Source organism: Heterodontus francisci, chromosome 6, assembly GCF_036365525.1.
Source record: "Heterodontus francisci isolate sHetFra1 chromosome 6, sHetFra1.hap1, whole genome shotgun sequence".
In the NCBI taxonomy this organism is placed as follows: domain Eukaryota; kingdom Metazoa; phylum Chordata; class Chondrichthyes; order Heterodontiformes; family Heterodontidae; genus Heterodontus; species Heterodontus francisci.
Genome location: NC_090376.1, coordinates 37,676,226 through 37,700,779, shown reverse-complemented (window position 1 = coordinate 37,700,779; position 24,554 = coordinate 37,676,226).

Below are 24,554 nucleotides of genomic sequence, written 5' to 3'. Positions count from 1 at the left end.
AATTCCATAAGTTTTAAGGTACTTGTGGATAAGGATAAGAATAGTCCTCGGGTGAAGGTGCTAAATTGGGGGAAGGCTAATTATAACAATATTAGGCAGGAACTGAAGAATTTAGATTGGGGGCGGCTGAGGGTAAATCAACATCTGGCATGTGGGAGTCTTTCAAACGTCAGCTGATTAGAATCCAGGACCAGCATGTTCCTGTAAGGAAGAAAGACAAGTTTGGCAAGTTTTGGGAAGCTTGGATAACGCGGAATATTGTGAGCCTAGTCAAAAAGAAAAAGGAAGCATTTGTAAGGACTGGAAGGCTAAGAACAGACGAAGCACTTGAGGAATATAAAGACAGTAGGAAGGAACATAATCAAGGAGTTAGGAGGGCTAAAAGGAGTCATGAAAAGCCATTGACAAACAGGATTAAGGAAAATCCCAAGGCTTTTTATATGTATATAAAGAGCAAGAGGGTAACCAGGGAAAGGGTTGGCCCACTCAAGGACAGAGATGGGAAACTATGTGTGGAGCCAGAGGAAATGGGCGAGGTTATAAATGAGTACTTTGCATCAGTATTCACCAAAGAGAAGGACTTGGTGGATGATGAGCCTAGGGAAGGGAGTGCAGATAGTCTCAGTCATCTCATTATCAAAAAGGAGGAGGTGTTGGGTGTCTTGCAAAGCATTAAGGTAGATAAGTCCCCAGGGCCTGATGGGATCTACCCTAAAATACTGAGGGAGGCAAGGGAGGAAATTGCTGGGGCCTTGACAGAAATCTTTGCATCCTCATTGGCTACAGGTGAGGTCCCAGAGGACTGGAGAATAGCCAATGTTGTTCCTTTGTTTAAGAAGAGTGGCAAGGATAATCCAGGAAATTATAGGCCGGTGAGCCTTACGTCAGTGGTAGGGAAATTATTAGAGAGGATTCTTCGGGACAGGATTTACTCCCATTTGGAAACAAATGAACTTATTAGCGAGAGACAGAATGGTTTTGTGAAGGGGAGGTCGTGTCTTACTAATTTGATTGAGTTTTTTGAGGAAGTGACGATGATGATTGATGAAGGAAGGGCAGTGGATGTTATCGATATGGACTTTAGTAAAGCCTTTGACAAGGTCCCGCATGGCAGACTGGTACAAAAGGTGAAGTCACACGGGATCAGAGGTGAGCTGGCAAGATAGATACAGAACTGGCTCGGTCATGGAAGACAGAGGGTAGCAGTGGATGGGTATTTTTCTGAATGGAGGGCTGTGACTAGTGGTGTTCCGCAGGGATCAGTGCTGGGACCTTTGCTGTTTGTAGTATATATAAATGATTTGGAGGAAAATGTAGCTGGTCTGATTAGTAAGTTTGCGGACGACACAATGGTTGGTGGAGTTGCGGATAATGATGAGGATTGTCAGAGGATACAGCAGGATATAGATCGGTTGGAGACATGGGCGGAGGAATGGCAGATGGAGTTTAATCCGGACAAATGTGAGGTAATGCATTTTGGAAGGTCTAATGCAGGTGGGAGGTATACAGTAAATGGCAGAACCCTTAGGAGTATTGACAGGCAGAGAGATCTGGGCGTACAGGTCCACAGGTCACTGAAAGTGGCAGGTGGATAAGGTAGTCAAGAAGGCATACGGCATGCTTGCCTTCATCGGTCAGGGGGAAAGAGTATAAAAATTGGCGAGTCATGTTGCAGCTGTACAGAATCTTAGTTGGGCCACACTTAGAATATTGCGTGCAATTCTGGTTGCCACACTACCAGAAGGACGTGGAGGCTTTGGAGAGGGTATAGAGGAGGTTTACCAGGATGTTGCCTCACTGGAGGGCATTAGCTACGAGGAGAGGTTGGAAAAACTTGGATTGTTTTCACTGGAACGACGGAGGTGGAGGGGCGACATGATTGAGGTTTACAAAGTTATGAGCGGCATGGACAGAGTGGATAGTCAGAAGCTTTTTCCCAGGGTGGAAGAGTCAGTTACTAGGGGACATAGGTTTAAGGTGTGAGGGGCAAAGTTTAGAGGGGATGTGCGAGGCAAGCTTTTTACACAGAGGGTGGTGAGTGCCTGGAACCTGCTGCCAGGGGAGGTGGTGGAAGCAGGTACAATAGCGACATTTAAGAGACATCTTGACAAATACATGAATAGGAAGGGAATAGAGGGATATGGGCCCCGGAAGTGCAGAAGGTGTTAGTTTAGGCAGGCATCAAGATCGGTGCAGGCTTGGAGGGCCGAATGGCCTGTTCCTGTGCTTTACTGTTCTTTGTTCTTTGTTCACCCTTCCACCTTTTCCTAACTTCTTGTCCTTCCTAAATTTCAATATTCAGGTCCCAATCTATGTCATCCTGCAGCCATGTCTCTGCAATGGCTATCAGATCGTACTTATTTATTTGTATTTGCGCTATCAGTCTTTCTGTTCTGTTTCAAATGCTTTCAGGGATGGATTCTCGGAGACAACAGATATCCATTGAAGACTTGGCTACTCACGTCTATGAGGAACCCTTGCACTGCAGCTGAGGAAAGATACAAAACTTGCCACAGATCCACCCACGTGGCAACTAGACTGCTGAAGATGAGATTCCGGTGCCTCGATCGATCCAGTCGAGCTTTGCAGTATGCCCAAGTATGTCCTCTGCATAATCTAGCACAGCAGAGGGTGGAGGTCTTGCATGAAAAGGACATGATTGATCGCCAGTCCTCATCTGGCAAGGCAAAAGTGAAGGAGTTCACTGAGCTAGGGACTTCTTGTCACCATGATGGCCTCTCAATAAAAGCTCACCTCACTGTACTCCACCTGCTGCCTCCTTCCTATCGCACTCCAGTGCCTAGCGCCCAGGTTCACCATGCACTCTGACACATCTAAGACGCTGACAAAACGCAGCCTGTGCCTTAACTGGTAGCCCATTGAGGGAGCAAGGGTGAAGGTTGCATTTTATAAGTCAGCAATGGAAGCATGAGCCACTTACAGCAATGATTTTGACCTCTAATTATCAGCACAATTGGAGCAACCAATGCAAAGGCCACAATTAATATACCCGTGAAGCCCCAAGTGTGTCTCGGTGTTCTTCTTTATACGCTTTTGTGTGCTTCTACACGATGCGACTCATGCGCTGGCAGCTGAGCTGGAGGCAGGCTGCTAACGAGGCTGTCCCTTGGCCTGGGATGACTTTGGCAGGCGTCCTCTGCCTGCCTGAAGCCTGTAGGTCACTGGCTGGCTGAGAGGTTGCTGCACAGATGCAGCAGTCTCCTCAGTTGTCGTGACTACTGGAGCTGGGGTCACTGGCGGAGGGGCTGAGAAGCCACGGACCACGCTCGGAGTGCCTTGGTGGGAAACCCCAGATGTGGAGGGCAGACTCTCCTCCTGCCTTTCAAGGCTCATTTGCACCTTCCTGCTAACCTGAGATGGGCGAGGACCTGGTGGAGCCTCCAGGCACCTCGTCCCTGTCTCACCTTGCCACTACCAGGTTGAGCTCATGGCCAAGGCAATGGTGTGCAGATCTGTGCACATCTGCGGGATCTGGCTCTCCATGAGGGTTGCCAACCTCTTGATGGAGAAAGCCATGTGCTCACATGTCTGAGACATAGCAGCACTCATGGCATGGATGGATTCCTCCATCATTCACTCATGGCAGCATATTGCTTCTGACAGCTCCACTAGATGTTCCGTTACCTTTCTCTGCAACTCCAGCATGTTTTCTGCTGCCGACACTAGAGACTCATAATCAGCCTGGCGCTCAGCACGGGGGTGAGCTCTAAAAGAAGGCGGCCCATCGCCAAGATGCAGCCATGCATTTGACAGGATGTGCTGATACCTCACCCCCTTGTCACCACCTTTGTGGTCACTCCCTCTTCATGTAGCACTCCCTCCCGTGGAGCCACATGCAAAAGGGGAGATGCTTTTGGAGGACTCAACTTGGCGGAGCGAAGGAGGACATTGAACCTCTTGCGATACTGGATCCAGTTCTGGGGGTGATCCACAGCTGCTGATCTCTTCTGAGATCTCCATCCTGGCATGCTTGGTCAGGCGGGAGGGTCTCTTCTTGCCATCCCTTGGCAAGAGGATTTCCCATCTTTTCCTTGCAGCCTGGAGGAGATTTTCCAGGGAGACACTGCTAAACAGTGGGTCTTGCCTTGGACATTTTGTTTGCACTGGAGTGCTGACTTGGGTTGCATGAGAGTGCTAAAGTGGGAGTTTTGTGACTGAGGGAGTTCGGTGAGGAGGGAGAAAGGAGCTCCTTTCATTTCCTACCTGTCCTCAAAGAGCGTGAGGGGAGCTGAGAGTTTCCACAGAGCACAGCTGACTGGTGAGTAAGTCCTGGTGGGTATTTTTCAAGCTGGATTGAATTGTAAGTCATTGTTTTAGTAAGACTCAGTTGATTTATTTTTTCCTATAATAGTCTTCTAATGTTTTAAATTTAAAGGGTTTTGTCATGGCAGGAGAGCTTAAAGCCATGGTTTGCTCCTCTTGCTACATGTGGGAATCCGGGAACATTTCCAGTCCCTGGGACCAGCATGTGTGCTTGATCTCGTCCGATCTCAGAAGCTAAGCAGACTCAGGCCTGGTTAGTACTTGGATGGGAGACTGCCTGGGAATACCAGGTGCAGTAGAGGGTGGCACAGTGGCACAGTGGTTAGCACCGCAGCCTCACAGCTCCAGGGACCCGGGTTTGATTCTGGGTACTGCCTGTGTGGAGTTTGCAAGTTCTCCCTGTGTCTGCGTGGGTTTTCTCCGGGTGCTCTGGTTTCCTCCCACAAGCCAAAAGACTTGCAGGTTGGTAGGTAAATTGGCCATTATAAATTGTCACTAGAATAGGTAGGTGGTAGGGAAATACAGGGGCAGGTGGGGATGTTTGGTAGGAATATGGGATTAGTGTAGGATTAGTATAAATGGGTGGTTGATGGTCGGCACAGACTCGGTGGGCCGAAGGGCCTGTTTCAGTGCTGTATCTCTAATCTAATCTAATTGGGATAGTCATCATGTTAAGGGCTTAGATGGAGCGGAGTTCTTAAAATGTATACAGGAGAACTTTTTAGCTCAATAATAGAGGATCCAACTAGGGAGGGTGCAGTGCTGGACCTAATTCTGGGGAATGAAGCCGGACAGGTGGTTGATGTGTTGGTGGGTGGGGGGGGGGGGGGGGGGGGGGGGTGGCATTTTGGTGATAGCGACCACAACATGGTACAATTTAAGCTTGTTATGGAGAAAGAAATAGACAAGTTGCAAAAAAAGGTTTTGGATTGGGGGAGAGCAAATTTTAGTAAAATAAGGCAGGATCTGGCCAAGGTAGACTGGAAAGAGTTACTTGTCGGGAAATCTACAGCAGAGCAGTGGGGGGCATTCAAAAAGGAAATGGGGAGGGTACAGGCCCAATATGTTCCCTCTAGGGTAACAGGTAGGCGCAACAAGCCCAGAGACCCATGGATGACCAGAAACATTCAGGATGAGAAGGAAAAGAGAGGCTTTTAGCAAATGCAAGGAGAGCAAATCAACAGAAGCATTAGTGGAGTACAGAAAGTGTAGGATGGAGCTTAAGAAAGCAATTAGGAGAGCAAAGAGGGGATATGAGAAAGCTCTGGCTGGTAAAAGTAGGGAAAACCCAAGATATTCAAAAGTATATCAATAGGAAGGGGATAACCAGGGAAAGAGTAGGACCCATTAGGGACCAAGGGGGATATCTGTGGGTGGAGCCAGAGGACATTGGTAGGGTGTTGAATGAATACTTCACATCTGTCTTCACCCAAGAGAATGAGGAGGTAGATATGGAACTCAGAGAGAGAGACTGTGAGGTTCTTGAGCAAATTGTCATAGGGAGTGACAAGGTATTGGAGGTCTTGGCAGGCTTAAAAGTAGACAAGCCTCCAGGTCCAGACGATTTGTGTCCCAGGATGCTGACGGAGGCAAGGGTGGAGATTGCAGGGGCTCTGACCCTAATTTTTAATTCCTCTCTGGCCACGGGGGAGGTGCCAGAGGACTGGAGAACAGCTAATGTGGTCCCACTATTTAAGGAAGGTTGTGGAGATAAGCCAGGGAACTATAGACCAGTGAGTCTCACGTCAGTGGTCAGGAAACTATTGGAGAAAATTCTGAAGGAGAGAATCTATCTCCACTTGGAGAGGCAAAATTTGATTAGGAATAGTCAGCATGGCTTTGTCAGAGGGAGGTCATGCCTAACAAATTTGATTGAATTTTTTGAGCATGTGACCAGGTGTGTAGGTGAGGGTAGTGCAGTTGATGTAGTTTACATGGATTTCAGCAAAGCCTTTGACAAGGTCCCACATGGGAGACTTATCAAGCAAGTAAATGCACATGAGATACAGGGTAACTTGATAAGGTGGATTCAAAATTGGCTTAGCTGTAGGAGACAGAGAGTGATGACAAACAGCTGCTTTAGTGACTGGAAGCCAGTGTCCAGTGACGTACCACAGGGATCTGTGCTGGGTCCCATATTGTTTGTCATTTATATAAACGACATAGATGACTATGTGGGGGATAGGATCAGTAAGTTCGCGGATGACACAAAGATTGGCCGAGTGGTTAACAGTGAGGTGGAGTGTCTTGGGTTACAGGACGATATAGACGGGATGGTCAAATGGGCAGAAAAGTGGCAGATGGAATTTAACCCTGAAAAGTGTGAGGTGATATACTTTGGAAGGAGTAATGTGACATGGAAGTATTCAATGAATGGCCTGACACTGGGAAGTTCTGAGGAACAAAGGGACCTTGGCATGTTTGTCCATAGATCTCTGAAGGCAGAAGGGCAGGTTAATAGGGTGGTGAAAAAGGCATATGGGACACTTGCCTTTATCAATCGAGGCACAGATTACAAAAGCAGGGAGCTCAAGCTGGAGTTGCATAGAACTTTGGTAAGGCCACAGCTGGAGTACTGTGTGCAATTCTGGTCGCCACATTATAGGAAGGATGTGATTGCACTGGAGGGGGTGCAGAGGCGATTCACCAGGATGGTGCCTGGGATGGAACATTTAAGCTATGAAGAGAGGTTGGATAGGCTTGGGTTGTTTTCGCTGGAGCAGAGAAGACTGAGGGGTGACCTGATCGAGGTGTACAAGATTATGAGGGGCATGGACAGAGTGGATAGGGAGCAGCTGTTCCCCTTGGTTGAAGGGTCAGTTATGAGGAGACACAAGTTTAAGGTGAGGGGCAGGAGGTTTAAGGGGGATTTGAGGAAGAACCTTTTTACCCAGACGGTGGTGACGGTCTGGAATGCACTGCCTGGGAGTGTAGTAGAGGCGGGTTGCATCACATCCTTTAAAAAGTACCTGGATGAGCACTTGGCACGTCATAACATTCAAGGCTATGGGCTAAGTGCTGGCAAATGGGATTAGGTAGACAGGTCAGGTGTCTTTAATGCATCGGTGCAGACTCGATGGGCCGAAGGGCCTCTTCTGCACTGTATTATTCTGTGATTCTGTGATGCTGTGATGGTCCCAGTTGGCTCCTGCTCAGTCCGGTTGGTCGGCAGTCCTGGTGCAGGGGTGCAGGGAGGTCCAGCAGCAGCAGTGGTGGGAGTGGGCTCCAGCAACAGCAGCAGCAGTAGAGGGTGGGGGGAGCCCAGAAGTTACTGCAGCAGTAGAGGAAGATCTAGCAGTCACAGCGATAGAGGAGCGGCCCAAGAGTTACTGCAGCAGTAGAGGGGGACCCAGGAGTTACAGCAGCAGTAGAGGGGGGCCCAGGAGTTACAGCAGCAGTAGAAAGGGGGTCCAGCAGCACTCTAGATTCTTTGCATCAATGAATGGCAGTAGTACCAACAAGGCTTGCAGCACTTTAAAGATGGTGCCAGCACCTGCCATCAAAGCCTCGTAACTCACCTCTGGTCCTGAAATAGGACAGGCCCTGCACCTCGGTTATGTTAGTTGGCCAGTAACTGCGTGATCGCAGTCGGCCGGCCGCACACATGATATGCAGCAACAGCACTCACTCCAAGTGCTGCTGCTGGGACCCATGACAGGCTGACAAAATTCAGCAGTAAATAGAAGCTGGCTAGCGGGCAGAAGGCAATGTCATGTGGTAGGAGGCCACTACAAGGGTCCAAAGGAATGATCGCTGGCACTTCGTAAATCACAGGTATGAGATTCAGGAGGCCCTCTGCAGGGGAGGCCTAAACTTTCATGTTGAGGCCAGGAGGAGCATTCCTATTTCTCCTGACTCCACAAGGAAACTCAAAAATAGTAAAATAATTCGCCTTTTACAGCTTTATCTAGTCCCGATTCATCTTCCAGCTAGCTTGGCCTGGTGGGAACACCACAATTGCTTCCCCATGCAGGCATTTCGTTGAGAAAGCAATCCAGAACCAATGACATCAGCAGAACCTAATTTGCATATTTAAAGAAGAACCTCACTGATTTCTGGCAAGGTTCCCTCTTGCCTGCTCAGTAAAGCAGATTAAAATTGAAGCTAGTTGGATTGGGGTAGCATGTCAGAAGGTGAGTTCAACAGGCAACTGATAGCCTGTCTAGTTTCTGCTGAGCATGTGGGGTTAAAGTTGCCCCTTCAGCTCCTTTGGGGATAGGGAGCTGACATAAATGCAAGATCGCCATACTTCAAAGGAAAACAATACTTAAAGAGGGTAGCCGCGGATTTTTTCTAATTTATCGTGATGCTTGAGCTGAGCAACAAATCAGCAGAAGCAGTCACTGTCCCAGCTTGTCCTTTACTCTTATCCCTATTGTCTTCCTCTTAAACACTTAAACTACTTCAAGCCAAACGAATCCAAATAAGAGTGTTACATTTACACTTGTGTATTAAAAAGACTTAAAACATTGAAATAATTATTAACGAGAGGTACTACTAAGTATTTATGATACTGCCAAAGATCATGGGCACGAAATTCACACACATAGCAATGCTAAGCAGACATACCTCCATGTTAGTAGCATGAGAGGCACCATTGACCGCTTCCCACATGAAGCGCATGGCGTCAGGGGACTGGAATGACACACACAGGTGCATCCTCTGCACGTGTCTGCCAAGACTGAAAGGATGAGATCAAGATGTCACAGATGCCAATGGACTGATTCAACGCATGGATACTAAATTTCATCAAGGGAACACCTTCCTTATTCACTCTTGAAACAACAAGCATTAGCAAGCAAAATGGGCACTGTTCTGATGTTATTTAAAGGGCTACTCAACAAGTTGCAGCTGAGGTGCTTTTGACTTACTTGTGCTCAGGCAAAGTTGGTGGAAACACTGTGGTGAATTGCTGGAGGAGTTTGAAGCTGCTGACCACAGAAAAGCTGAGAGAATTACATTGCCTTTCATAAGGATGGGGGCAGTAGTTGTGGGGTTATTGCTCTGCAGCATGAGCAGGACAGGCAGAAAGGGAGGTCGAAGGGGAATCTCTGTGAGGAGGGAGGAGAAGGAGGGATCTTCTTCGAAGGCCCTACCCCGAGAGGATCTTCTGGCAGCACCAGTCCAACGTTGGGATTACGAAGGAAACGTGATGGAGTTGTGTCACCTCTTCACAAAGACCTGAAGGCTCAAACCAAGACAAAAACATCCCTTCCAGTGCCAGTGAAGATCATAGCTGCCATTTCCTTCTTCCTAACTGGTTCCTTCCAGGTGGCAGCTGGTGACGTTAGCAACGTGTCACAATTCGCCGGCCATGGAGGTATCTGGGAGGTGACAGAGGAATTCTACAGGAAGAGAGGGGAAACCATCCTCTTCTCGCTGAGGAGGGAAGACCAGGATGAGAGGGAACGTGGGGTTGGCAGGATAGCGGGCTTCCCAATGGAGCAGGGTGTGAGCAACTGCATACCCGTGGCTCTGTGGGCCACCCCCCCATATCAACAGGAAGCGACACCTCAACCATAAGGCCCATCACTCAGTCAATGTGCAGTTGGTGTGCGATCAGAAGAAAAAATCCTTACTGGTGAATCCCCGCTATCCTGGAAGCACCCACGATGCTTTCATCCTTTGACAGTCTGCACTACCCACCATATTCAGGCCACCCAGACATACAGTAAGATGGTTGTTCGGAGACAAGGGATATCCCCTCTATACATGGCTCATGACTCACTTCCGCCATCTCACCACTCAAGGTCAGAGGACCTTCAACAAGAACCATGGAGCTACACATAACAACATGGAGAAAGCCATCAGTCTGCTAAAGGAGAGATTTGGCTATCTCGCCCACTCAGGGGAATCTCTACAGTAGACGCTTGAGAGGGTCTCCATGGGCGAACTTTTGCCACGAAGGCAGGAAACAGGAGTTGGGATTATTTTTGGGTCAGGAACCCGCCTCTGGTGAGAAACTGATTAGAGTCCGATCATCACAGGATGAGCCCTTAATTGATATGGAAATGAGTTCCCTGTCCAATTAGAACCAGTGGGTCAGGAACAGAGGTGGGCCAGATGAAGTGGGGGACTGATTTCCACTCTCCATCACTGAGGCTGCTGGTTTATCTAAGGGAGGAATCTGTTGTTTGTGCCAAAGACTTCCACAGCACAAGAGGGAAGCGAGATGTCGCAGGAGAGCTGGAGGCCTGGTATCCAGTGTAGGACTGCCCACGCTTCATCGATGTTGACCTGGATCTAATGTTGAAGGCCATGATGAGGGAGAGGTGGGAGGTCCTCTTCCCAGAGGGCGGCAGGAGGAGACCATCAGCCAAAACCAAACAGGCCTGGGTGCAGATTGCTGACATCGTCAGTAGCAGAGGTGAGATGAGAAGAACCTGGATTCAGTGCCGTAAAAATTTCAATGACTCCATATGCTCTGGCAAGGTGAGTGCAACCGCCAACTCTCCGGACAGTCTCAGGGCGCATGCCGCTCCTGAACATGGGAGTGGTGTGTGCCCAGTCCACTTACTCACCCCTCAGAATGGCTCACAGCCATTGTGCTGCTGAGGACCTGTCACCACTGAGAAATGCAGCTTCTAACTGACACGGCAAATGACATTGCCCACAGAGGACAACAGTCCCTTATCTCACTCTCTTTTGTCCTTAAAGGAGAAACGAGCACACAATGTCCAGAAGAGGGCCCAGAGGGGAGGAGGGGTGCCATTCTTCTACCACATCATCCCAATAAAACAGACAGTTATGGAGATAGCCAGGATAGTGGAAGAGTAGGCAGTCGGGCCTGGCAAGTCGGGAGCTTGTGGTGGAAGAGGGGAATGGGATCATTAATGGGGTGCAGTGTACTCCACCATCCAATAGTGTCAAGCACTGGGCATCATTGGGTAGCCTCAGTACTGCAGCAGTTTTGTCTCTCCCAAGGCTTTCTCTAATCATCACTTCTTGTGTCTCCCATGGGTGCAGACGTCCAACCCATGGGAGTCTCTCCACTTCTGAGGGCCTAGAGCAACAAGAAGGAGATGAAGGGTTCCGAAGAAGGGTCACTGACCCGAAACGTTAACTCTGCTTCTCTTTCCACAGATGCTGCCAGACCTGCTGAGTGGTTCCAGCATTTCTTGTTTTTATTTCAGATTTCCAGCATCCGCAGTATTTTGCTTTTATATAAGAAGGAGATGAAGAAGCAGTCACACATTACGAGCGCACTATCCATCAGCACAGATACTCTCACCTCGGTGGGTCCTTGGCGCATGTAGATAGGTTGGCACAGGGTGTTGATCATGGCACTAGTGGGCAGGAGGAGATGCCAGAGACAGAGGTAGTTATGGTTAGTTTCCCTCAGAGGATGGAGGACAGACACAGTCCTGCTCAGATGGGCACAGGTGCAGGGCCTCAGGAGTCACTGGAAAGAAGGTACTACCTTGAACAGCAGCAGGAGATGTGCTCCCATATGTCGGAGTTCCCTGAGGCAGTGCAGAGTCTTGGGCAGAGGATGGAGGAGTCCATCCAGCTCATGTGTGCTACAAAGGTTCAGGGCTATGAGTGCATGAGCTCCTCCATTGAGAGAATGGCAACATCTCGGAGTGCATACAGGAAATGGGCACTGATGTCCACAGGATGTACGAGACACTGGGTAGCGTGGATCGATCAGTGGAGCTGGTGGGGAGGGGATGCCAGCTGCACCCCAGCTGGTGTCCTCTGCCAGCCATCCGAAGTGCTGGCAAGGGCTGAGGATGTCACCAAGGAGGATGAGGGTGCCATCCCAAATGGGGCGCCCTCATCATCCTTGACCTCCTTGGCCCCTCTTACTGAGAGACAATGTATGCAGCACGGCAAGTGATAAAGGCTGCCACTGCAATGATGTAGTTGCAGCAGCCTCTGGAGATGCCCGCACGGGCACCTCCATGATGAGAACAACTGCCTCTTGCATCTCAGTAGCAAGCTGAGATGAGTGAACAGGTGCTTCCAGCTCTTCCGAGACCACAAGGGGAGCACCGTGTAGGAATAGGTGAGAGCAGAGGCCACCACAGCATGTGAAGCACTGAGTGGAACACTGGGGTGTGTTCCTTCTGTCTGTGTCTACTATTTTCCTCTCTTTGCACTATATAAATGATGACACTTTAGGCCAGAGGTCTGGGACTCCGTGTATTGCTCATAAGATGGTGAAATAGATATTGGGATCATCCACAGTGAGGGCAAAGCCTTGGGGCAGATGTGCTTCCTTAATTGGTGGTAAGTGATTAGATGTTCCATGCTGTGTCTTCCATGCATGTGTTAGCACAGGTAGCTCAGACTCCCTTCCATGTTATGCTCCTTCACCTGGGCCAGAGGTGCTCCATAGAAGCATTCCTGAATCAGGAGATCCCTGACATTCATGGCATCCACACGAGCCCTTTGAGCCCCAAGCGATTCCTGGCTACTTGGTTATGCACCAGGAGCACCTCTCTGTTCAGCATCATCTCCCTCCACCTCCATTTCCTCCTCCTAGGAACATAGGAGCCTCTTGGTCCTGCTTCTCCCCCGATGAGCTATTTCCTTCCAGGGCCTCATCATCCTCAAGGTCCACACCTCTCTGGACTCCATGTTATAGAGAACGCAGCAGACTACCACAATGACCGAAACCCTTGCAGGATGGGATTGGAGATGGCTACCTGTCTTGTCCAGGCACCGGACCGCATCTTCAGAAGTCAGTGGCCTGCTCAATGGTTGTCCTAGTGAGTAGATGGCTTTGGCCTCTGTGCCTCTGTCTGGGGCTCTTGTAGAGGGGTGAGTAACCATGTCTTCAAGGGATATCCCTTGTCCCCTAGGATCCATCCATGCACTTTTGGGTTGGAGTGAAGATCTGAGGTAGCTTGGACTGCCAGAGGATGCAGCAGTCATGGCAGCTGCCAGGAAAGTGAGCACACACATGGAGGAAGCTCTTGTAGTCTCTAACCAGTTGGATGTTAAGGGAGTGGAAGCCCTTTCTATTGATGAATCTGACTGGAGAGTCGTAGTCTCCTGCGGCACTGGGTTTCAGTCGTCTCCAGGTAGCTCCATCTCTGGTGGTAGATTCTGTGGTGAGGGTATGGCCGCTGTTGCCATCCTGACCCCCCCTTCCTCCCCCGTGCCCTCTTGCTACTCAGGATTCTGCCCTTCCTGCAGAGGGTGCTGCCCCTCATTGTCATTAGGCCCAAAATCTGACAGTCATGCCCCATTGCCAGCTACAGCCTTCCTTTTGGACAGGTGGCCACACTATTGTGACTGGCAGCCTTGCCCCCTGCTTTTCTGCCCCGCGATGCCGGGGGTGGGTGACGACCCCGTTCAATGCTGGAGGGTTGAATGCCCACTCTCCCCACCACGTGTACAGCATCAAGGGCACTTCCTTTCCAAATACTGAGTCCCCTTTTTCCCCGATGACCCTCTTATAGGGCTGGAGTAATTCCCTGGGGCAGCCATGACTGGCTCCCCACTCTGTAGCCACTCTCTTCAGTTGATCAGTAACGGTTAGTGCATGAAACCCGTGTGTCCCCTTCGAAATTTAAACCTATATCTCTAACAAGCTTTTAAAGTGCTGCTGAAGTATTTTAATTGGCCTCAATTGGAAGACGGATGTGATTGCTGTACCACCCTCCCCCGCCTTGGTGACCATTGCCAGCTGCAGGAACTGCATCTAGAAACTGACATGCCGGCCAGCGCTGATATTATTGGCCCACCCCCGCCTCCATTCTTGACCTCGGAAGGGAGCAAAAATTCAGCCCCATGGTTGTGCTAGTGTGCTGTGTCCTCCACAACCTCACTATTCTGAGGGCCCAGCCACTACCTCCTGGGATCCGGTGGCCAGCTTGGGGGAAAGGGGAGGAGGAAAAGGAAGAGGAAGAAGGAAACCACATGCACCAGCTGCAACTGGACAGAGCAAGAGGGACCACATCGTGAGGCTTTGCTTCAGTTGAACAGAATTATCCCAGCCCAATATAGACTCATCATTCCCCTACAAACATCCATTTCAACCACACCTTAACAAGTCCTCTTGCCTTACTTCACTCAATAAAGGCCAACAGCAAAAACCTTCACACAACAACATTATCCAGCAATACACCAATAACACAAAAAAAATGAACTGATCACCCTTATACACTCCCTTAGTGCCTGTCTTGTGGGTGCCCTTGCCTGGCCGAGTGCTCTTATGCAATGCTACTCCAGTGACTGCTGTGTGGCTGGTGGAAGGCTGCTGATTTTCACTGGGGGAGACTGCAGATGGCCTTGGAGGATCCCTTGAGGAGCTCTGGACCTTGAGGGCCCAGCTTCGGGCACTGCAGCATGGGTGGCAGCAGTCTAGGCTGGGCTGGCTGAGAGGTAACAGCAAGGATACTGGCAGAATGACAGTGGTGGGAGCATGAACGATGCCATCCCAAGAAAGGACAGCAGATTTGTACTACAGGGAGCTACTACCACTTCCAGAGGTCGGCACCTCCACACTTCTCGTTGTCTGTTGGAGCACAGTCTCCTGGATTGCTGTGAGAGCCTATGTGCCTGTTTGAGCACTTGAGATCCACATCCACGATAGCGCTGTCTGTGCCTGAATGGCAGCTGTCACAGACTGGATGGCATGACTGGATGAGCCTGCATGTCAGCAGCAAGGGATCTCATGACTTTTGTCTGATGTTCCACTTGCAGCACTGACACATTGGCAGGCCTCAGCCTGTGCTGCAGGGGAAGCCTGCGGAAACTGAGAGAGCTGTCAGCTGATGCTCCACCATGGGTCAGCCTGGCAGTTCTGCCACAAAGGTGCCCACCACTTCCACAGTGGAAAGGTTGGGATCCAAGCTCTGTCCAATGGCCCGTGTTACAGTGGAGCTGGACTCCTTCATGCACCTAGCCAGTGACTGCAGGCTATTTGGCTGCCAATGCACCAAGCATCTTGATGTGCATGTTCATTAGCGTTCTCCTGTAGTCCACCCCAACAAGGTCATCATCAGAGTGTACCTTGCAGCAGAACTGTTGTGTGACCTCACGCTCCAGGGAGTTCGCACACAAGCTGACCTATCCCCTGTCCTGGCTGCAGCCCCCTTGTGCCCAGTGACTCACCACATACAGATCCCAACTCTAAATTATTCTCTAAGGTACATGCTGAGCTGGGGACCGTGAGTGTTGGGTCGAGTGATAGTGCTTCTTCCTCAAAGCTATCTTCCTCTTCTCAACCTTCCACTTGCTTGGCAGGAACTGGCTATCTGAAAGTGCAAAAGCCTAATGGGTGGGTTGAGGTGAGGGAAGCAGGGTGGGGAAGAAATCAGGAGGTAGACCGTCACTCCATTTGCAGTTACCATTTCATAGCATCTTTCAGGATGAGGGCGAAGAGTTAATGGAGAAGGTGCATAAGGCAGAAATCTACCTTCACCCAGGTTGGCCTCTGCTGCACTGGATGCCACTGGTTCCATGGCACAGCTGCCCATGATTCAAAGGACCATCTCTTCCTAGATACTGAGGGGATGTATTTGTCCTGGTCTCCTCTGGACTTTCCTCAAGTTGTGGGCGACATTCTCCTGCAACAGAGAACTGAATGTCAGTGACTGTGGGCTGGAGTTTCCTGGCCCTGTGGAGACAGGGTTGGAGGCGATGGGGCTGGGAAAATAGGGGGAGCCACGTTGCGATGGCTCCCCAATGTATTCCTGCCTCCGGGGGAACATTCCCAGGGACGGATTGGAAACACGGAGGCGGGAGCCCAATTAGTCAAATTAAGGTCACACTTAGGGGCCATTTGTAATTGTACTGGAGTCAAAGCAGCCGCCTGCCATTTGCGGAGGCTGCCAGGTCAATTGAAGCGACAGGCCAGGGGGCCATTGGAGTCAGAGTCTCCGTGCCCCAATGACAGGGCCGCAACTTGGTAGCAGGAGGTTCGCACTGTCTCCTCGTCAGCTGCTGTGAACCAATGAGCAAGCATTTCCACAGAGTTTGGAGCAGCTTCTGCTTCATCAGACATTCTCCTCAGGGTGCGCACCTCCGGGACAGTAGATGGTGGTAATGGTGGAGAGCGCCAGGTTGGGGCAGTTTTTAGCACCCAGAAGTCCCTTTGGGAACTGTAGTGTCTTTGGTGGGCTCAGGGGTGGAGCCAGAGAGTGACAAGCAGCAGACAGAAGCAGACAGATGGGCAGGAGAATAAAGAGCCAGAAGGAGTGGCCGAAGATCGACAATTGGGAAACAGTGCTGGCAAGGGGGAATTGGGGTGTGCATCCAGCTGCCAAGGGCCACAGAGGACTAGCTAGGGAGTGTTATGTCTTTTGGTTCCCATAAGTTAGAAATAATCACACTTTAGACTTGGGAAGGCTGGAGCTCTTTGTTTATTTCATTCAGCTTCCATGCTGCTTGGTAAAAACTGCCCTAGAGCAGTGTAGTGTTACACATCACATTTCTTAGGTGCAGCAGTGAAATATGGCCCTCTGGAACACACTTACACATGACAACTAGATCCTAGCTAATTCGTTCCTAGCTCCTTACTAATATAATATATAACCCTCTTTCTTTAAAAAACACAATGCCTCTCAACCGCTATAACTGTTCTAATCATTAACTTTTTTCTAAACTAAAGAAGATTAACAATCGACTTTTAGAAATAAACTGAACCCCTTTAATGGCTTGTTTTCTTTTCCAAAAATATTATTCACGTTATCGCTTAGGTGGAAAGATGTTGTCCCTCCAACTTGTAGACTTGGCATTCTTCGCTTTCAGTGGTGAGTTGGCATGCTGCACAGGCAATGTTATGCGTGTTGCTCCTGGTGTTATAGGAGTCGTGCTTGCTGTTGCTAATGTTGTGTCACTTGCTGGTGATGTTGTTGATGTTGTCTCGCTGGATAGTGATATTTCCAGTGTTGTTGATGATCTTTTCTGTTTCTCCAGCTCATGTGTAGGTCGAATATGGATTCTGTTCCTTCTCATTTGCTTACCGGTTTCAGTCTCAATGATGTACGACCTTGGAGTCTCAACTTCACCAACAACTTTTGCTGAACTTCAGGTTTTCATGATTGGATCCTGTACAGTACAGCTTGTCCTTTCAACAGCTCAGGTCAGGACTTAGCATGCTTGTTAAAGTGTTCTCTTCCTCTTCCCTGTCCTTCAGTGAGTTTTTGTCTCACTTCCTCCAGGTTAATTGGAGGATGTTTTTTGCTTGGCAGAGTTGTCTTATATGTTCTTCCATTCAACAGTTCTGCAGGTGATTTCATGTCAGCCTTGAGAGGTGTGGATTGGTGTGACATTAAGGCAAGGTTTGGGTCTTCCTTCATCCCTCAGCATTTTGCAAGAGCTCTTTTGATGTGCCTTTCTAAAAACCCGTGTCCCCGTGGGTAGTGTGGTGATGAGGTGATGGTGTTGAACCCATACTGTTCAGCAAATTCCTTAAATTCTCTGGAGGTGAATTGGGTGCCATTGTCACATATTAATCTTTCAGGAATCCCTTGCTCAGCTAACAGAACTGCTGAGAGAATTGTTGTAGCTCTCAAGTCTTTCACCTTCCAGATAAAAGGAAACTTTGAGTAGTAGTCTGTGACTATGAGATACCATTCTTGATTGTATGTGAATAAATCAGCTCCTGCAGTATGCAATGGTATGTGTGGTACTTCAGTAGCTATCATCTCCTCTTTCTGATGTGTTTCTGTACTTCAGGAAACATTGCATGTAGACACCATATTTTCGATATCTTCGTATATGTCTATCCAGTACACAGCTGATCTGGCTCTGAGCTTACACTTCTCCATTCTCATGTGGCCTTCATGTATCTTTTGGAGAAGTTCTTCCTGCATTGTTTTGGGTATGATTACTCTGGATCCGGCTAGCAGAACACCATCTTCTAGTGAGATGTCATCTCTGATAGGCCAGTACTGCCGTATTGCTGGCTGTGTTTGCTGTATCCGTTCGGGCCATCCCTGGATCACTTGTTAAAATAGCATCTGTAACTCTTTGTCTTTGCTGGTCTCATCCCTAATTTGACTCTGTTTTGATGGTGTTATGTTCACTAGGTGATGAATCTTTATACCTAGATCTTCTATCTCATGTTTATCCTGTGGCGATAACCGAGATAGGGTGTCTGCCAGCACCATTTCTCTTCCTGGCTTGTAGTTCAGAATAAAATCATAACTTTTGCAGTCTTGCTGGTGCTTTACATAGATTTTTCTTGTAGATCTGCTCCAGTGGACGATGATCAGTCTCCACAATGAACTACTTACATCCATACACAACTACCAAAAGCTCTCTTTCTATGTTGGCATATCTGGTCTCAGCTGAAGTTAGAGCTTTTGATGTGAATGCTATTGGTTTTCCCTCTTGTACCAGGGCTGCTCCCAATCCTTTTGTAGAAGCGTCTACTTGAAGAGCAATACGTTTCTTTCTGTCATAGTATGACAGACTTGTTTCCTTGCATGCTACCTTTTTGAGTTTGTTGAAACTCCTGTAGTGTCAGTCTGACCACTGGTACTCTACATCTTCTTCCATCAGCCCCCACAGGTTTTCTGTATGTTACGACATCTGCAGTATGAAAGAGCTCATGTATTGGATCAAGCCAAAGAAACTCCTCAACTCTCTCTTATCTCTTGGGGCTTCCAGTCCAGAGATATCTGATATTCTTTAAGGACTCGGCCTGATTCCATCAGGTGTGGACATCATTCCAAAGAACTGGCATTTTGTCATCTTCACAATACATTTGATTTGATGCCAGCATTCCTGGTTCTCTACATGACTTCATGTAGATGGTATTCATGATCTTTTCTGCCTACACAACAAAACACCACCAGCTGACTGCTCCTTTACATCCTCGGTATGTCTCGTCTACTTTCTGCTGGAACATGTGCTGGCTCACTTTACGGCCAAAGAGTAGATGCAGGAATATGTACCGTCCAAAAGGTTTGTTCAATGTTGTCAACAGCGAAGATTCCTCGCCAAGCTTCATGTTCCATTAGCCATTTCTGGCATCAAGCGTGCTGAAAACCTTTGCCCCTGCCAGTGATGGTGTAATCTCTTCCAGTGTTGGAAGAGGCTCTGGCAATCTCCTTTTCATCCATCACTTGGAGCTCTCTTTCAAGCTTTCCTTTTAGTTCTGTTGGTACTGTGGGGGATGAATCACTGGTTTCATCAGTGGGTCAATAGTAATGTGATACCAAAACTCTTTGTAGCATCTAACCATCTCATCAAAACATTCTGGGTACATTTGTACCAGATCGTCTTTGCTTCTGATCGGAGGGCACTTTTCAATAGGTATACTATTTTCAACCCTCAGTGTCGTCTCCTTTACCTCATGGTTTACTGGGATAATCTGCAGCTCTTTGTAACTGTTCAATCCCAGGAAAGCAGGACCATCTGTTTCAGTGACATAGAACATATAGTTGACATCTTTTCCTTTGTGTGTCCCTCTGATTTGGGTTATTCCTAGCTGTCGAATCTCAGTTCCCCCGTATGCCAAGAGCATGACGTTGTTTGGTTTCAGAGCACCTTTCCTTGGATAATCATTTTCTTCCAAATTTTCAGTAAAGATTTTCTGGTATAGTCTAAGCAAGACGATGTTACTCTGTGCTCCAGTATCACCTTCAGCTTTATCAGTGTGGGGTTATTTCTCACCCTATTCCTGATCTGAATAGTGTGTGAATTTATTTTCTCTGAGAACTGTCACATCCAGATATTTCATGCAGTTGTATATTTTCTATGTCTATTGTGTTCTCAAACTGATTGTCATCTTCAGGATATGGATGTTTTGGTTTCTTTTCCGACTCATTTGCCTTGTTACTCTGTCTCTGGTATTACAAACCAGGTAAGAGGATTCCTCTCAGCCTTTGCCTGGTTTAACCATAACAGGGTTTAATATTTTTAAAAAACACAATGTTTTAGCTCCCCCTTCGTGAATCCTTGTTCACCGCTTTCCAATTGTAAGGACAAGAAATCAATTCAGACAGGTTTTCTTAGACTTTAAACAAGAAAGGTTTATTAATCTTAAACTCTAATCCGGTTACTGACCACGAATATGCGATGCGACCACGCTAGCATACATATGTGATAAACACACAAGCAGATAGAGACAGAAAAAGTACAAAGAATAAAGGGGAAATGTTTGAGGCAATCTCTGGTAGTTACAGTCCTTTAAGTTCAATGTGGAATCTTTGGTTGCCGGTCAGCCCTACTGTTCGTTGGGGCCCAGTTCACACTTCAACTTGTTTTGATGTCGCAGTCTTTTCTCTCTTGAGGTTTACATGTCTTCCGTGGGTCCGGTGGCTTGGGTAGAAAGCCAGAGAGAGAGAGAGGCTTCCTTGTTCCAGGTTTCAGTTCAAATCTGCCTTCTGAATTCTCTGTGGCACAATTCAAAAAACCCAAGTTTGCCCAGCAGGTTAATCATGTGACTAGCTGGTTTGACCACTTCTGTTTGTGGATTCTGCCATCTTAGCAGTCATCCTGGAATGTGATCATCATCACCTTCAATGTGTGGTGATCACAGCCCATTTTGAGTTAAGTGGACCAGGGAATAGTCCTTTGTCTCTCCAAGCACTGTCTGTTAGTATGCAAATTTTTATCCAGCCAAGTGTCTGATGATTTTTTTTTTAACAAGTCACTTCTTCACTCCAGCGACAGTTTAAAATCAATGTTCATATGACAAATTAATATGCTGCATTCTTGGCGGGGGGGGGGGGCTCTGCATGATTTTGGTGACTCATCTACCATTTTCTTCCTTTGTTCTGCACATCTTTTCCCAATGATTGGCCTTTCTGCAGGCTGAATTCTGTTTGTGAATTCATGTGGTCGTCCACAGCTCCTGCACATCTTTCTCTGTTGTCATGCAGGCCCCCACCTGCCAAGAATGAGGCACATTAATTTCGCCACATGGATATTAAACTTCAAATTGTTGCTGGGAACAAAAGAGGGGCCTATAACAAGGAATTGCTGGCCCCTAGCCAGAAAAACGTTTTTGACATTCTAGCAGATACTGATGGAACAAAGGAACCAGTCCCTGCTCCCAATACACAGAAGAAGCCTGGTCAAACCAGTCAGTCACGTGACCACCAGCTGGCCAACTATGGGAATTTTAAATTAGAGAAACAGTGTTTGAAGACAGAAAAGCTCCTGGCTCCTGTTTGCTCCCATCTCGTTCTCACCAGCTTTGAAATCCATTGAAGACACATGAACCCCAAGAGAGAAAAGTCTCCTACAGTGAACAAAGTTTAAGAAGAATACTGGGCCCCAACGAAAAGCAAGAATTACCTGCAAGCAAGATCTACCTACAAAAGGACTCTCCATTCAGCTCTAAGCACAGTAACAAGAAACTCTTCAGATATTGCCTCAAACCTCTCCACTTTATTTTTCTTCTGCTCCTTTCTGTCCCTATCTGTATATGTGTATCACGTATGCATGCTAGCATGGGCGTGTCGTGTATCCGTAGGCATTAACCAAATTAGAGTTTAAGTTTAAGTTTTAATTAATTTCACTTTTCTTCTTTAAACTTAAGAAAGCCTGTTTGCGCTCATTTCTTGGAATTGGAAAGAGGTGGACAAGGATTCACCAAGGGGGAGCTCAAAACACAGTGTTTTTAAAATTAAACCTTGTTGCAGTAAGACCAGGTGAAGTCTGAAAGGGCCCCCCCGGCACCTTTCTCACCTGTTTGGTGTACATCCTTTTGTTTCTGTTTCACTGCATCAACTCTGCTGCCTTTTTCTTGGCTTAACTGAAGGCTAGCCTTTTGAGTAGTCAATGTCTGATCATGGCTTCATGTGCTCTGGCAGTGTCTACAGCCTGTGATATTGTGAGCTTGTCTTTTCCAATTAGCACTTTTTGTACTTCAGGGTGTGCAGAACCCCAAATTGGCTGATCTATCAGCCTTTCCTCTGTGTCCTTAAATTTACATTTTCTGTCTGCATTTTTCAACTTTGTTATGAAGTTGTCAATGGGCTCACCTAATTCCTGTTTGAGTCCTTGAAATTCATATCGGTAGATCCAATGATTTGATTTTGACTGGAGATGCGTGTTGAATTTTTCAAAAAATTTTGTCTGGGTTTCTGCTGTCCTCTTCACTCAGATCCTACTATTAAACAAATTTAATCCTTTATCTCCTACCACAGAAGGATATAGCTGACACACTCCTCTTTGCTTGTGCCTTTTAGAAAACTACTGAATGTCAATCTGCACTTTCATTTAAAGTTCTCAAATGCTTACATGACATCATTAGCTTCCCAATTCATTGTTTGTTTTCACATGATTTACTCAGTTTTTCTTTCCCTCTCTCTGCCACTAACTTGGGTCAATTTTTCCCAATCTAATTCAGCATTGACTTCATTTAAGATGTTTGGTGCTTACTCACAGACATCTGCAACCACTATATTATGTCTTCTGGTTCCCGTTGGAAAGGCTGGAGCTCTTTGTTTATTTCATTCAGCTTCCATGCTGCTTGGTAAAAACTTCCCTAGAGCAGTGTAGTGTTACACATCACATGACTGCATTGCAGCAGTGAAATGTGGCCTCCTGGAACAGACTTACACATGACAATTAGTTCCTAACTAATTAGTTCCTAGCTCTTTACGACTAATATAACAATATATAACACGGAGCACGGAGTACCTCCAGGGCAGAGTCACTAAATCTGGGAGTCCCGTCTCTTCCTTGGGGTAACATGGATTCTTTGTCAGTGGCCAAAAGTAATTATCCAGCAGCCTGCAGTGTATTGATACAACAGCCTTTCATACCAACTGCGCCTTTAAATAGAAGAGGCAGCCTAGAACACGTGCTTTCTACCAAATGCTACTCAGCCTCCTAGAGTATGCAGAGGATGCCTGCACAGAAATGAACAGCAGGATCCACACTTTTCCATGCCACATTCATGGAAAAGAGGTGGGTAGACCAATTTTCTGTCTTACCCATCCTGTTTTAACTGGGCACTGGAACACCATGCACCACAGTCCCCGTGCCCAAAAATTGCAGCAATTAAATTTTGCACCCCATATTTATTCTCATAAGGGAGATATCACATTAGGGTTATCTCTCTTCTTTTCACTTTTTCCCTTGAGTGCCCATCCAATTTCCTTTTGAATCATTCGTTGTCTCTGTTTCCACCACCCTCGTAGGCGGCAAGCTCCAGGTCATTACCACTCGCTGTGTAATAAAGTTCTTCCTCACATCCCCCCTGCATCTCTTGCCCAAAAACATAACTCTGTGTCCCCTAATCCTTGTACCATCAGCTAATGGGAACAGCTTTTCTTTGTCTACCCTATCTAAACCTGTCATAATCTTGTATACATCTATCAAATCTCCCCTTAATTTCCTTTGCTCCAAGGAGAACAACTCCAGTTTCTCAAACCTAAACTTGTAGCTAAAGTCCCTCATCCCTGGAACCATTCTGGTAAATCTCCTTTGCACCCTCTCAAAGACCCTCACATTCTTCCTCAAGTGTGATGATGAGAACTGGACACAATACTTTAGCTGTGGTCGAACCAGAACTTTACATAGGTTCAGCATAACTTCTCTGCTTCTGTACTCAATACCTCTATTTATGAAGCCCAAGAACCCATATGCTTTGCTAACTAATCTCTCAATATGTCTTGTCACCTTCAAAGATGTATGCACAGGAACCCTGTCACGCACACAAGAAGTGCAACGATACAAGAATTATGGACCAAACCAAAACTGACCTTGCCTTTTAACAAATGGACCTTTCTTTTAAAAAATGGACAATGTCATCAAAAATGGCCACCAAAGGAAAAGAGGCTTGGTCTTTGTATATTCAAACTGTCTGACAGGGACAAAGGAAAATCTTCAAAGCTAAGAGGTGTAATTGCACCCATCCTACACCCATCCTAAAATATTCCAGAATTGAATGGTTCTTCTCCTGAAACAAAGAGGGTGTGAAGTAGCCACATCCTGGGCCATTGTGGGATCACCATGGGGGAGAGACCAAAGCGTCTCCTACCCGGAGGCGAGACATAACACAGCTTTAGCTTAAAAAAGCAGCCGAGAGAGAGAGCCTAGAGAGGGACACCCAGAAAGCAGCATCCAAGAAGATTGTTTCCAGCAAATCAGAAGGCACGTACCTCCCCCAAAACCTATAATCACTTACCCCTTTTTCCACTCTATCTGTCCCGTGTGTGTGTGTGTGTGTGCGTGTGTGGATGTGGTTGCGTCAATTTCAGGATAAGGTGTATTGATCAATAAACATCTAATTTTCTGTTTTAAACCTACAAGAAAACCTGTCGCTGTCTGGTTATTTGACAAATAAAACACCAAGGAGTTAAACCCTAATAACAAAACACACTTGCTGTGGTCAAGTGGAAGTTGAA